Source organism: Hylobates moloch, unplaced genomic scaffold (genome assembly GCF_009828535.3).
Source record: "Hylobates moloch isolate HMO894 unplaced genomic scaffold, HMol_V3 SCAFFOLD_12, whole genome shotgun sequence".
Classification (NCBI taxonomy): domain Eukaryota; kingdom Metazoa; phylum Chordata; class Mammalia; order Primates; family Hylobatidae; genus Hylobates; species Hylobates moloch.
In genome coordinates this window covers 20,129,872-20,145,739 of record NW_026652287.1, presented here as the reverse complement: position 1 = coordinate 20,145,739, position 15,868 = coordinate 20,129,872, and the positions used below count along the sequence as shown (strand labels likewise).

Genomic DNA, 15,868 nt, shown 5'->3' with positions numbered 1-15,868 from the left:
ATACACACACACAGATATATAAAGAGGTATATCTATATATGTATATGTACAGAGATAGATAGATATTTTGGATTAAAATTTTAAAAATAAAAGCAAAGAGGTTGGAATGAATGGGGAGTTCTCTCAGGCATCAAAGATAAGTTTCCAGATTGTCACTGACACATAATGTATTATGCTGATTAAATGTAACTAAAATATTTATGGAAAGAGAACATTAAACCTTATCCAGCTGCCAGTGTCCTGGATATAGATGAGAGCACTAGGTTGAGAGTCTGGAGAACTGGGTTCACACCCTGGAGTTTCCTCTCCCTGGTTTGTGACTCTCTCAAGACACCAAGTTTCTTAGCCTCACATCCTCATTATAATAGCTCCACTTCTTTCTTTGAAAGATTTGGGTTGGTGAGAATGAAAATCCTTTGTAGGCAGCCTCAGAAAGGAACGAGATCATGTCCTTTGCACATGGATGGAGCTGGAAGCCATTATCCTCAGCAAACTAACGCAGGAACAGAAAACCAAACACCACATGTTCTCACTTATAAGTGGGAGCTGAACAATGAGAACACATGGACACAGGGAGGGGAACAACACACACTGGGGCAGGTTGTGGGGTGAGGTAGGGGGAGGAGAGCAGTAGGAAAAATAGCCAGTGCATGCCGGGTTTAATATCTAGGTGATGGGATGATCTGTGCAGCAAGCCAGCATGGCACATGTTTACCTATGTAACAAACCTGCGCAGCCTACACATGTACCCTAGAACTTAAAAATAAAAAAAAATCCTTCGAAGAATATAAAATTGTCTATAAGAACATAGCATATGGAAACGACACACACTGGGACCTGTTGAGGGGTGGGGTTAAGGGGAGGGAGAGTATTAGGAAGGATGGCTAATGCATGCTGGTCTTAATACCTAGATGATGGGTTGACAGGTGCAGTAAACCATTATGGCCCGTGTTTACCTATGTAACAAAACTGCACATCCTGCACATGTACCCCAGAACTAAAAACAAAAACAAAAAATCAAAAAAGTTTGGAAAAAACCACAGGCTATTGAATAAAACAAACATGAATACCAAAACAAAGGGAACATAACATATGTTTAAGTGTAATAATAAGCAAATGCTAAGGATCCATTCATCCACCAAGAATTTGCTGTGCACGTACCATGTGCCAGGCACTGTGTTAGGTCCTGGGAATCCAGGGGCGACTACTTTGAGGGATATAGAAAGACAGTGCTAGATGTGTATGTCAGTAGGGAGAGATTAGAATTCAACTACTCTAAGACCTTTATATTGTCTTGGATGAGGGTAGAGAAATTGATTCATTTTAGATTAAGTCACACAAGCATATTAAAAAATGGAAGGTAACTTCTGAAAGAATAGGAATAGAATATAACTTCTAAACTAGCAGTGGGAGAAATAGAAGACAGGAAAGGCAGGGGAGGGAACCATGGACAAGGCAGAGTAAACAGAAAATACAAAATCAGATGACAGAATGAACTTCAAATATAGCAGTAATCATAGATACAAATGGTCTAAACTCACCAGCTAAAAGATAAAGATAAAAATTGGGCAGTGGTGGTAGGGAGAAATCCAGCTATATGTAATACATAAAATACAGAGAAAGGTTGCAAAGAAACATGGTCCTTTTCCAGGAGTAGATTATAATTGTGTCAAACACATCTTTTATCTGTACTTACATTTCCCCCTTTCTCTGGGGACTTTATAATAAAGCAGGGATTATGTTAAATTGACTGAGTAGAAATCAGGGGTGAGGGAGAAATGAAAGGAAAGAGGATTTATTGAGTCAGGTACTGTGCTGGGTGGTTTTTAAAAGGGAAGAAACTGGCATAGGTTAGAAATGTACATTCTGGTATAGCTTATTGGTCAAATGCCCAGACCGTGGTGTCAGACAGACCTAGACTTGGTTTCCAAATCATTTAATCATTCATTTACTCATTTAACTAATATTTATTGAATATCTACTATGAGTGAAGAAGTCTGCTAAGAAGTCACTTTAATTTCTCTATGACTTAGTTTCCTCATTGTATCAGTTATCTATTGCTACAATAGTGCTGTGTAGGAAACAACTACAAAACCCCCGTAGCATATAACAATAGACATGCTCTTATTGCTCACTAGTCTATAGGTTGGCTGGGCAGTCATGCTGATCTGGGGAGGAACTTGGCTATCTTGCTCAGCTTGATGATAGGTCTGCAATTAGTTTGTGAGTCTCTGGGAACTGGCTGGTCTAAGATGGCCCTGGTTAGGAAGCCTTGGTTCTATCTTATGTGGCTTCTCATCTTCCAGCAGGCTAGCTTGGATTTATTGTCATAGTAGAGGCAGGGATGAGAGAGAGAGAGAGAGATAGAAAGAGAAAGTGCAAAGCCAGCTGGGCACGATGGCTCACGCCTGTAATCCCAGCACTTTGGGAGGCTGAGGCGGGAGGATCACAAGGTCAGGAGATCAAGACCATCCTGGCTAACATGATGAAACCCCGTCTCTACTAAAAATACAAAAAATTAGCCGGGCGTGGTAGTGGGCGCCTGTAGTCCCAGCTACTCGGGAGGCTGAGGCAGGAGAATGACGTGAACCCGGGAGGTGGAGCTTGCAGTGAGCCGAGATCATGCCACTGCACTCCAGCCTGGGTGACAGAGTGAGACTCCATCTCAAAAAAAAAAAAAAAAAAAAAAAAAAAAAGAAAGTGCAAGGCCTCTTAATGTCTAGGCTCATAGCATTCTATTGGCCAAAGGAAGCACAGGTCAAACTCAATTGAAAGGATGGAGAAGTTAACTCCGTCTCTTAATGGGCAGAGCCACAAAATTACATTGCAATGTGAAGTCACGTTGCAAGGGGCATGGGTACAGGGAAAGGAAGAATTAAGGCCATTTTTGCAACCAATCTACCACACTCATCTATTTATGCAGAGATAATATTAGCACCTACTTCTTAGAGTTATTGTGAGAATTCAGTGAGATCATGCATATAAAGCAGTGATTTCGAGTCAGGTTTACAGGAGGCACTCAGCAAATATTAGCCCTTGCTGCTGCTGCTGTTGTGATCATCAATGTTAATATTATTATTAATTTGGGTCCTCCTCATCCCTGTGCATCTGCTCAATGCAGTTCAGAGGTTCAAATCCCCTAGTAGCTTCTGCTTCTCCATGCCTGATTACTTTTCCTCTTAATAAAAGAGCAAGTCTGTTGATGGAAAACTTCCTTGATTTTGTGAATGCAGATGCCACTGTGTGTTAGCCTCCTCTGGCCATTAGCTGTCAAGGCAGCAAGACAGCGATCTATTTAAAGAACATGTAGGTGCCTCTGCTTTTTGCCATCAAAGCTGTGCCAGGGATGGAGATATCTCTGAAGTAGGGGCTGAAGGGTCCTGACATGAGACAGGCCCTCTGTTTGCCATCTGCATTTACTCAAGAAAGGGGAGTTAATTGCCTAGTGAAGTTTGGTTTTCTTATGTTAATTAGTGATGCTAGCGGCTGAACATGAATAGGATATTGTTTATTTTTACTTCCAAAGGAGAGAGATTGAGCCTTGAGTCAGAAATGTAGCACAGGCAGCAATTTTGCTAAATTCTATAGTCTTGCTCACAATACCGCAGCAGGATGGGTGCTTTTTTGGCTGAGCTAGGATAAAAGGTATTGCTGGGCCTTGGCTTTGTTGGAGCTTCTGTTTATTGACAAGGAAAGAATCTCCAAAATGCTTTTTGTCATGTAGGATAAACCTCAACAGTGGTAAATGCATAGACCTGACATCAGCTTCTCTTCCATATGGGAGGCACCAGCATTCACAGGAAGAATTCACATTTGGGGAGAAGAGCATAACAAATTTATTGACAGAAATTCCCACCAATCTTAATTTTTTTAAAAGAAGGGAAACACCTTCTTCTGAGTTCCATCCCCAAACACAAGAAGAGCCAGAGATGAAATGTGTTAGTGATTCATCAAAAAACAGATTTTAGTTTCCCTTATTTTTAGAAGTAGCTATCTAGGTATTGGGTTCTGTCAAATGAGAGACAGATTATATTTGGAAATCCTAATTATGGAGAGGCTTTCTTTAAAAAGCAGCCTAAAGCCAAACTGGCTCCCACTGATGCTTCTTTAGTTGTTTCTTTTTTCTCTTTAATCCTTCTGACACCCTGAAAGTAGTTCACACATAGAATTAAAAGAATCCATTTTGCCTATCCTCAATGTTTACTTGACTTTGTAGTTCCAGAAGCCATAATCTCATTCTCTGGCCAGCACTTTGAAGAATAATGTCAGGAAATATATGAATTTAATTTTTTTTAGTTGGAACACAATTCGAATAGGCTAAAGCAAAGCAAAACAACAACAAAAGGCAAGGGAACATACTGTCTTACGTCATGGAAAAGTGTGGGGGTTTCAGGCATGGCTGGATTCAGGTGCTCATATAATGGCATCAGGAATCAGTTTCTTACATTGCTCTCTCTCTTTTGCATAGGCATCAACTTCAGGCTGGAGGATACAAAGAAGCCCCTTGGCAGCCCCAGGCTTACATTGTAGCAACTTAGCAACCCCGATGAAAATGATATGCCTCTTTCCTAAGAATGTCTGCAAAAGTTTCAGATAGAAATCTCATTGGCTTGCACTGGGCCACATGCCCTTCTTTGCATTAATCATTGTGGCCAGGGGATGAGATAGATGGATTAATTAGGCATGGACATGTGCTAACTCCTGGAGTATAGGGAGGCATCAGCTCCACCCAAACCTCCACCCAAAAGGACTGACTGTGGGGAAGAGGTGGTTTACCAGAAGGACAGTCAGGAACAGGGAATGCGTGCTTACCTGGCAAAGGTAGCAGAAAGTCTTTGGGACAATGGGCTATTCTGGGTCCTCCGGGAAACAGACACCAAGACAGGAATAGATGTGGTAAGATTTGATTAGGGGAAAGGCTGCTGGGAGAAAATAGGGAGGCGGCCAGAGAAGGCATAAGGAGCCGCTGGACCCCCAAGTGAAGGGGAGAGGGAAAGAAGGCTGGGACCGAGTGTCCTAGACTCTCATGCAGCCTAAAGGCGCTTCAGCAAGGTGTGGAGGAGTCCTCCAGCCAAAGTCTCTGTCGGAGGAGTGCCATGTCTCCTAGGGACAGGCCGGTTTTAGTGTCCCTGCAGCATTCCGTTATTGACTGGGAGCTGCCCATAGGAAGCATGGCCTCATTTGCACTGATGGATTTGAGAGTGCAGCAGCTGGGGCCTTCGGTCAATTAAGCTTCCTGTAGCTGCAGGTCTGCAAAGTACTTTCTCATGGCCACTATATAATAACTCATGTTCATACAGTATCATATAGATTAAAAGGTGTTTTTATAGCTGTCAGCTTAGTTTAATAATACGATTATCACCCCATTCCATTGTACAGATGGAGAAGGTGAGGTAGGGCTGATTGTGATTTATCCAAGGCGGCTTCGCTAGTTAGTGAAGAAGTGGACTCACACTCTGACCACCATCTCCATACCCATCACACTTCCACTGTATGGAGGGTTGAATAATGTCCCCCTAAAATCCACGTCTGCTCAGAACCGCAGAATGTGACCTTATTTAGAAATAGAGTCCTTGCAGATATAAACACTCAGGTTAAGGTGAGGTCATCCTGGATTAGGGTGAGCCCTAAATCCAATATGATTCGTGTCATCATACAAAGAGAGAAATGGACACAGACGTAAAAGAGACAGAGGGAAGAAGGTCACGGGGTGATGGAGGCAGAGATTGGAGTGAAGCAGCCACAAGCCAAGAAACTGCAAGGACTGTCGGCCACTGCCAGAAGCTGGGAGAGAGGCCTGGAACAGATTCGTCCCCAGAGTCTTCAGAGTGAACATGGCCCTGCTGAGGTCTTCAGTGAAATTGGCAAAATTTTCTTTCAGTATCTCTTTCTGTATTCCTTATCTGTTCTTCCTCTTCTCCCCTTTATGTAACCAGCACTCTCATAATGCCTCTCTTTTGGGGGCTTATGTTGGCCTCATCTTTAAAAAATTTTGTTGATTGAGGGGGTACACGGGCAGGTTTGTTACATGGATGTATTGCATTATGGTTAGGTTTGGGCTTCTAGTGTAGCCATCACCCAAATAGTAAAAACTGTACCCCATGGGTAATTTTTCAATCCTCACCCCTCCCACCCTCCCTGCTTTTGGAGGCCCCAGTGCCTGTTCTTTCCCTCTGTAGGCCTCATTTTTGTGAAAACATCTCATGTCCCCTAGGTTTTCTCTTCTTCCTTCAAAACTTACCTAACCTGTGTCCATTCTCTCAAATCTCTTTCACCTGTTAAGGATAAGCCGATAAACGTAATCTTGCAAACTAGAAAGGAGTATTTCTTCCAGATAACATTGGCATTTTCATGATGATTTTTATTACCTTCAGAAGTAGGGGCTGAAGGTAGGTCTTCCTATTCAAAGAGCGAAGCATCTAGAAAACACGGAGCTTCTTGCAGAATCCCTTAGTTACTGACATACTCCGTTGCTGATAACTAAACATGCAATTCACGGTGGTCAGATGTCTCTCCCACTTTCCCACGCTGGGGATCATGATGGAAGGATACAGGCTATTATGGAAGCTGAATTATGTGCAATGGGGGCAGAGAAGAGGAGGATCCAACTATATTGGGAGCAGTTTGGGATGGGTCCCGGGGAGAGTGGACAGATATTCTGTTCCTGTCCCATGCAGGCCTTTCAGCATTTATTCAATACAACACAATGCTTAAGAGCATGGGCTCTGACATCAGACAAATGTGAGCTAAGCCCCTGCTTGATTACCTGCTAATGCATGAGGCTCAGTCTTCTCATCTGAGAAATGGAGATTAATTTTAGGATCTATTTTCCAGGGTCACTCTGAGTATTAAACAATATCCCGAATGTAAAGAACTTAGCTGAAGTCTTGGGAATTTGTTGTTATCGTCCTTCGTAAACTCTGGGGAGACTACCAGGAATCAGAAAAGAGGAGCTTCAATCTGGACTGGTGTAATCAGGGAGGTCTCCTTGGAGGAAGTGATCTTTTGGTCTCTAAGCTTGGCAAGAACAGGGATGGTATCACTTTTTGGTCTTTCTGTATTCTTAGTACCTGGCATAAATCAGTCGTCAACATATGCTTGTTGAGTGAATAGATGAGTGACTGACCAGGATCTTGAAGGAAGAATAGGAAATGCACGTGGAAGGGACTTTTAGGTATTTCTCTCTGCCCAGGGACCGTATTTATGAATGGAGTCATCTTTTCTATTTCTCCTCATTTTCTTTTTAATAAAGAGATTACAGCTTTTCATGGATATACCAAGACTATTCTGGTGTGGAGCTGCTTCACTTCCCCTGGTATGGGATATGCCACTATTTATTTAAATGACCCCCTGTTGTCAGACACTTAGCTTGTTTCCAATTTGTCATTAGTGTAAGTGATTCTGTGACGATCATCTCTGCATATACATCTAATTATTTCCTTAGGTTAAATTCCTGGACAGAGTCTCATGGGTCACATGGTAGGTATGTGTAATGTCTTTAGATTTTGGACACACAGTGTTAGATCACCCTTCAGAGAGGCTGTGCCAGTTTCCCTTGCCACCTGCTGCCTGAGAGGTGGGCTCTCACCATTTCTGCAGCACTTGTCACTGCCTTCCCTGCTTGGCCAAGCGGGAATGGTGGGGTGAGCTCGTCTCTCCATTCTTCAAGCCTGCTGGGTATCTGTCGTGTCACGTTAGGATTACGTAAGTGTGAGGCTGAGAAGTCTCCTTGGAGGAGAGAAGCTCCCCAGATGTTGGAGTCAGTGCTGGAGTCGGGAAGAAGAGGTGCTCAGGGTATTGAGAGATTGGTTACGTGGCATCCCCCTACCCCCTACCCTGCTTTCCTGGTCTCCTGTGGAGGTAACCTTGTCCAGTCTCTTCCTTCCCACCTCGTATGCATAATAGAAATAAACATTCTCTATGCTCTGCCTCCCACATCCCTTTTATAACTCTTGCCACACTTGTCACACTCCTGTCACGTTTTTCTGTATCTCCACTGGCCGGTAGCTTGCAAGGGTGGAGTCTTAGTCATTTTGGTATCTCCAGCATCTGACACAGGATAACAATAAAAAATGAATAAAGTGGAGGTAATAACATAGTAGTAGCTAATGTGTTGGGCACCTACTATGTGCCAAGCCCTTTATATATTTTATCTCATTGAATAATTCCAAGAAATGAATGTTGTACATATTAGTAGTATCCTCATTTTACAGACAATGAGGCTTAGGCACAGAGAGGTAAAGTGACTCGCCCAAGTTCACACAACCAGCGAGTGGAAAAGGTGGGACTCAAAGCCAGCTCCCTCTCAGTTATTCTGCTAGGCGCTTGGTGAGTGTCTTAGCCACTAAGTGGGAAGCCAGCTTTTCCTCTGCTCCCTCCTTAATACTGGCTTATTTCTAGGAGGCTTTGACGGTTATATGTCCACAGCGGAGATGAGGAGTCTGGTTTATTCATTTCCAGGGAAAAGCAAACTAGGGACTTGAGAGGATCTTCTTGGAGGAGTGCTTTGAAAGACCTACCTGGAACTATTTCTCTCTCTCTTGACTTCCCCATCTCCAGTCACACTGCCTGGGGTCACTCCTTTATGAATTCATTCATTTTCCATCAGAACTTAAAGCTCCTTTTGAAAATGTAGATTCAATACAGCTGGGGTGGGGGTGGGTAGAAAATGTAGAATCTTCCAGCAAATATCAGCCCCTTTCATCCTTAATACCTTACTGGGCATAAAGACATCTGAACTTTCTCCTCAAGCTGCTGTTCCTTACTCTTCTTTTCACTTGTTCAAATTCAGTCCAGCTCAGGTCCAACCTCACCCCCAGGCAGGTTTTCCAGCCTCTCCCCTCTTATTCAGCCCTCTCCCTGCAGCAGCCACTCCAGTATTGCTCTTCTGAGGTGATGATCTATCCCAGGTTCCCCTAAAATTGTTCAAAAACAGCAGCATCTTGAAGATACAGGGTTCCTTGCAGAACCCCATGAACTATGGTCATATCTCATTTATGGTAACTAAACATGCAATTTGGGGTGGTCAGACGCCAGTGAGTTTTATGAGATTCCAGGAAGACAAAAGATGCAAGCATCAAAAGGTCCAAGAATAATTCGTTTATTCAACATTGACCAGGCATCAGATTTGTTCTGGGCCCTGAGAACTCAGAAATACACAAGACTGAGCTGTGTTCTTGGAATGTCCAGTCTGGTGGGGGAGCCAGTTATAATGTAGGGTGGACACAGGGAGAAGGTGAGGTTCTGTTGTAGGAGTTCAGATGAGGAAAATGCAGTCAGCCTTCAATAAGTGTCAGCTATTTATTTGTTACAGGCTAGAAACAGATTCAGATTCTGGAGAGGACCTGGGAGAGGAAAGGTTCTATGTGCTTACTTTATTCTTTTGGCCTAAGATTGTGTTTTGGGACTTACTGGCTTCACTGGGAAGCTGGCCTTAAGAGATACAGCTATGGCCGGGTGAGGTGGCTTACCCCTATAATCCCAGCACTTTGGGAGGCTGAGGCGGATGGATCACCTGAGGTTGGGAGTTCGAGACCAACCTGACCAATATGGAGAAACCCCATCTCTACTAAAAATACAAAATTAGCCAGGCGTGGTGGTGCATGCCTGTAATCCCAGCTACTTGGGAGGCTGAGGCAGGAGAATCACTTGAACCCAGGAGGCAGAGGTTGCAGTGAGCCGAGATTGTGCCATTGAACTCCAGCCTGGGCAACAAAAGTGAAACTCCATCTCAAAAAAAAAAAAAAAAAAAAAAAGAGAGAGATACAGCTGCATGGTGGGGGGCAGAGCGTAGTTAGGCAAACCTAGCATACCCAGAGGAATGATTTCAGGACTGACTGATTTTCAGATTTCAGGGCAGATAATGCTATGGAGGTGATGGAAATGACATTATGTCACTGCTGTAAGTGGGAATATAATCATTTTCTAATGTGCTTTAAAGTAAAAATGTAACATCTAAACATTGAAAAAATAAACATCCTTAGAATACCTAACTTCATCTTTTGGATCTCAGCACAACGTGTATCACTCGTTGGAAGATACCTCTCTTTCATAATAAATAATAATCACAATGGCAATGATAATGAATAAAGATGACAGACATGGGGCTGCTTATGTGCCGGGCTCTGCTCTAAGTGCTTTAACATATATTAGCTAATGTGATCCTAACAACAACCATATGAGGAAGTGCTATCATTTGCTTTGCAGACAGAGAAACTGAAGGAAAGGCAGGTTTAGTAACTTCCTCAAGGTCACACAGTTTGCATGTAGTAGAGTCAGATTTGAACACTGGCAGCCTAGCTCTAGAACCTGGCCTCTTAACCATTTCATTATGCCATCTCTGCCGTTGCTGTCCTTTTCCCCTTACTTATGGTCATTTTGGGCTGGACGTTTTGGCTACATTCTTTGAGGATAGGAGTCTGGATAAGCATGCAGCACACAGTAGACACTCAGTAAATGGTAGCTATTATTCATCATTTAGAGTATACGAAACTCATTCCTATTCATTAGCTCAGTGAAACATCCTGGCTGCTTCAGGAGATGAGCGGGGAAGGTATGGTGGTCCCATTTTATAGTTGAGGAGACTGAGGTTCGGAGCATGCCAGTGACATGCCAAGGTCCCAAACTGGGAAGTAGGGGAGCTGAAATCAAACTCCGAGTATCAGAGAAGGCAAGTCCAAGTTCCCTTCCCCTGGCAGAACCTTGCCTGACAATGCGGCATTGACTGATTAATAAATAAGACTTGTTGACTTGTCTTGAAAGCTTGCTTCGCCAAGTCCTACTGTGTCTTTTCCTAAGGAGGTTAGTGGGCTTCCCCACGATTGCCCTTTTCCTTGTGGGAAGGGATTTGTCAGTGCACATAGGCCAATCTCAGGGACCCAGCAACCCTTTCTGTCTCTGTCTCATGTTCTCTTTCTCTTGCACGCCAATCTCTCTGTTTCATTTACTTGTTCTATCTTTGACCAATTCCCTGTGATGAGTTGTGCTCCTGGAAAGCTGCCCTGTGACATTTCTTCCCTTTTGTGTCCCTGACAGTAGCATTTCCCTGGAGGCTCTTAAAGGAGAAGGAGGAGGGAGTGAAGAAGGCATGGATGCCCTAGCAGTGTCATCCAGCGACAAAGCCCAGTGTTCAGGCTAAAGCTTTGAGCATGTGTCCTTTCTCTTGTAGGGCACACACATGGTATTGTTCAGAACAGGTTGTAGTATGATTGAAACATTGGGTTCTTTGTCTAAGAGGGAGCTCAGTCGTGATTCCTAAAGCTGATTTGCTATGGGCTTCTTAATGTAGGGTCCCCTGGCAGACTTGCTGTATTGGTTTCCTATGCTGCTGTAACAAGTAACCACGAACTTTGTGGCTGAAGATAACACAGGTTAATTATCTTACAGTCCTGGAGGTCAGAATTCCTCAAACCAAGGTGTCAGCAGTGGGGTTGTGTTCCTTCTGGAGGCTCTTGGGGAGACTCTTTTCCTCACCTTTTCCATTTTCTAGAGCCTGCCTACATTCCCTACCTGGTACCTTCTTCCACCATCTTCAAGACCAGTAACAAAGCATCTTCATACCTCTCCCTACCTCTCTTTCTCTCTCTCCCCCTATACTTCCATCCACACCTTTCCTCTCTGACTCTGGCCCTCTGGCCTCCCTCCTATAAGGACCCTTGTGATTACATTGGATTCACCCAAATAACCCAGGATAATCTTCCCACCTCAAGATCCTCAACTTAATCACACTTGCAAAGTCCCACTTGCCACTTAAGGTAATCTATTAACCCCTTTTGGGGATGAAAATGTGGACATCTTTTGGGGCCGTTATTTTGCCTACCACACTTGCTAAGTGAAATGGGCTATCTCAGTGCCCATTTCCTTGGGAGACAGAAAAGCACAGAGGACCTTGACATAAACTGTTCAGATTCACACCCCATTCTCCCTGTCTTCCTAGCTCTGTTATCTTGGGCAAGTCACTTGAGCTCTCCATGTCCGATTTCCTCATCTTGAAAATAGGCAAACAGCGCAACACAACCTCCTTTCACTGTTGTCAGTCATGAATAGTGCTGGGGAGATAAAGCGTGGCACCTGGTAAATAGTAAGAACCTGCCCCCTGCAAAAGGAGAGATGATTAGGAATTAGGAATGCCAGATAGCATAATGGTCATAAATTCACAGGGTCTTGGTTCAAATTCCAGTCTCACCACTTATGAACTCAATGGCCTCAGGCTAGTTGCTTTAGGAGTCTCAGTTTCATAAAACAGAAATGAAACCATTATCATTCTGAAACGGGATTGTTGGGAGGACGAGATGATGCCGCTGCACATACACAAATTGTGCAGGAGGTAGTGGGTAGCATTTGTTGCTGTAGCTATTACTACCATCATCATTTCCCATTCTCTTTGGGGTGATGGAAAGTCTTACTGGGCTGCCTCTGCTCCATAAAACAAGGGTAGAGCAAGGCAGCTTGCTGAATTGGGGCCTGAGGAATCTTTGCAATGTTCTGTCATTGAATGAAGCCTCGAGAGCGTCAGACCCTGGCCGGGCTCAGCCTTGAGGAGTCTGGGTTTCGAGGTGTCTCCCTGCTGCAGTGCCACAGGCTGGTAGAGCTTACAGCAGCAGCTGGTTCTTTGAACAAAGGGTTCTCCAGAAGCACCCGGGACAGAAGGGGGTTTGGCAGTGTGACCAGGGAGGTGGGCAGGGTGGAGCAAGGTCCCCTGACAAGACAAGGCTAGTTCCTAGATGGCGTGGTCACCAGAGAGGGTGCAGAGCTCCGGTTTCAACCATATTATTATTTTTTAATTTTGCTGCAAAGTCCTTGTTTCAATGAAGGCTTGGGCAGATGCCCAGTATGCAAAACAGTTAAAAGCACCACTAACTGTTCTAGTTGAAACCAGAGTGGAGGGTCAGTTGAGGCCTCTTTTCATGTCCACAGGGGCCTCTAGGGGGCCTGGTTTAGAAAAAACTGACAGGGTTGTGAAAACACAGGCTTTGGAGTCAGACAGACCTGAGATTTGCATCCCTGACTCTGCTGCTCCTTGGTTGTGTGAGCTTGGGGGCTTCACATCACCCGTGTGAACCTTCATCTTCTTGTCTGCAAATGGGGCAATAATAGCACCCACTTCAGGTAGTTGTGAAGCGTGGGGATAATCACTGTAAAGTGCTTAGTACAATGCCTGACACATGGCAGGTGTTTAGGTATGCAGCAGGTGGTAGCTATTGTCATTCCCTAAGGGAGAGCTGAATTCATGAGAGGCCCTCCCAGAATACATGCTTAATGGCCGGGGAAGCTGTGAGAAATTCTTTGGAATTGGAAGCCAAGAGGCCTGGGAACTACTTGGGTTCTGATTCCACCACCAGCATCCTAAATGACTTTCATTTCTCCTTGGGCTTCTTGAATCACTCTTCAAATGTTTATTGAGGCAGCCAGGTGTGGTGGCTCACACCCGTAATCCCAGCACTTTGGGAGATCGACGTGGGCAGGTCGCTTGGGGTCAGGAGTTCGAGACCAGCCTGACCAACATGGCGAAACCCCATCTCTACTAAAAATACAAAAATTAGCCAGGCGTGGGGCGCATGCCTGTAGTCCCAGCTATTTGGGTGGTTGAGGCATGAGAACCTCTTGAATCCAGGAGGTGGAGGTTGCAGTGAGGTGAGATCTCACCACTGCACTCCAGCCTGTGTGACAGAGCAAGACTCTGACTCAAATAAAACAAACGAACTTGTTTATTGAGGGTTTCCTATGTGCCTGGGACTGCCCTAGGCAATAGACCACAGGTCCTGGCATCTGAAAGGCTTGCATTCTATACTCAACTCTGCTACTTCCTAGCTCTTTGGCTATGGACAAATCACTTCTCCTCTCTGGTCCCCAGTTTCTCCATCTGTAAAGTGAGGACACTGAATTTATGTCACAGGATCATCCCAGAAAATATTCGATGAAATTTTTCCCCTCAAACTTGTAGAATGCATTTGAAATGGACTCTGAGAGAGACATCCTGGAGCATGTTCTTTGGAATCATACAACCTTGAGTTTGAATGCTATGTCTGTAACTTACTGTGAAGCCTTGAGCAAGGAATTTTATTTCTTGAGTCTAAGTTTTCTCATTTGCAAGATGGGAATAATACTAGTGTCCTGAAAGGGTCATGGTGAGGACTTCAGAAGATGATACATGTAAAGTTCCTAGCAGAAGGGCTGGCACATAGTAGGTTTTCAATAGCTGCCATCATTGCCACCACCACCACCATAATCATCACCATCAACATCATCAGCATAATCATTGTCAATCAACACCATCACTATGATCATCACTATGATTACCATGGTGATGACAATTACTACCACCACCACCACTACCACTGAGGCAGGAGGATCATTTGAGGCCAGGAGTTCGAGACCAGCCGGGGCAATATAGTGAGACCCATCTCTGCAGAAAAAAAAAAGAAAAATTAGCAGGGTATGTTCGTGTGCACCTTGAGTCCTAGCTACTGGAGAGGCTGGGGTGGGAGGATCACTTGAGCCCAGGAGTTCAAGATTTCAGTGAGCTGTGATTGCACCACTGCACTCCAGCTTGGGTGACAGAGTGAGACACTGTCTTTTTTTTTTTTTGAGATGGAGTTTCACTCTTGTTGCCCAGGCTGGAGTGCAACGGTGCAACCTCGGCTCACTGTAGCCTCTGCCTCCCAGGTTCATGTGATTCTCCTGCCTCCCCATCCCGAGTAGCTGGGATTACAGGTGCACACCACCATGCCCAGCTATTTTTTTGTATTTTTAGTAGAGATGGGGTTTCACCATGTTGGCCAGGCTGATCTCGAACTCCTGACCTTAGGTAATCCACCTGCCTCTGCCTCCCAAAGTGCTGGGATTACAGGCGTGAGCCACCGTACCTGGCAGAGACACTGTCTTAAAAAAATTGTTTCTTAAATGAAGCTCTAAATGTTCTCATTTTTACTCCTGGGTCTCATGGGGAGAAGTAAGTTACAAATGTAGTAGCTAACCCTGGGCCCTCTGGTTGGGAAGCTTTAGATATGAGTCTCCAATAGAGAGAGTTCTCTTTCACTTTGCAGAGAAGTTCTAAGCAGATCTTGGTCTGTTTGAGATTTCCTGGCCTTTTTCCAATTTGAGCCGTTTCCCAAAGTTAGGAGGAATAGGACCCTTGAGATCTGGAGCACTGGGAGCCATGGTAATCCATTCATCTTTATATATTTCCCCTTTTGATACTTTTATTTCGTTGTCCATATAGCGATTTCACTTCAGAAAGCCAGTCTGGATCTTTCGGGGAAGGGTCTTTGGCCAAGGCTCACTGGTCTGATTTAGACCTAAAATTTCCCTTCATTCTACTCAAACCACATGCTGAAGGGTGAGATTGGCACATGCCATCCTAGGTGGGCTGTCCATTCCTTTATCGCTCTGTCCAAACATTTGTGTTTTAGGACAGGTTATGGATCATGAAATCATGGCAGTTCACAGCTTGAGTATTGTTATTGTTGCATTTTAACCTCTTGCTTCCTATCTTTAGGAAAAATAAGGTCGTTATATTATCATTTTTACAGATGGGACTTGGAAACATTAAATGACTTTTCCAGAGTTGTAAGGGGGCTGGATCTGACTTCCAGAAAACTGTCAAGTGCTTATTCAACTAAGCCACCCTGCCCCTTAGAAATTTCCATTTCTTAAGCCTCAGCTTTTCTGCTCTGAATTCTGAGAAACTCCAGGTACAGGTCAGAAATCTGCAGCAATGGGGGTGAGGACAGGTCATCTGGGCGAAACTTTGAGGGGAAAAACCACTTAGGGAGCCCCACACACTGGGGCCAAGCTCTTGTCTGAGCAGAGAGGAGCAAGGCAGGACTGGGGGCGTGTGGGAGACAGGGGCTGCGAAGTTATAGCTCCT

The 15,868-nt window shown here is 44.4% G+C and overlaps 1 protein-coding gene across 1 annotated transcript in view; it reads left to right on the top strand.

The window, feature by feature from the left end:
• RPH3A (rabphilin 3A) overlaps positions 1-15,868 on the top strand; it is a 319,863-nt gene that overhangs the window by 193,911 nt on the left and 110,084 nt on the right. The window lies entirely within an intron of this gene.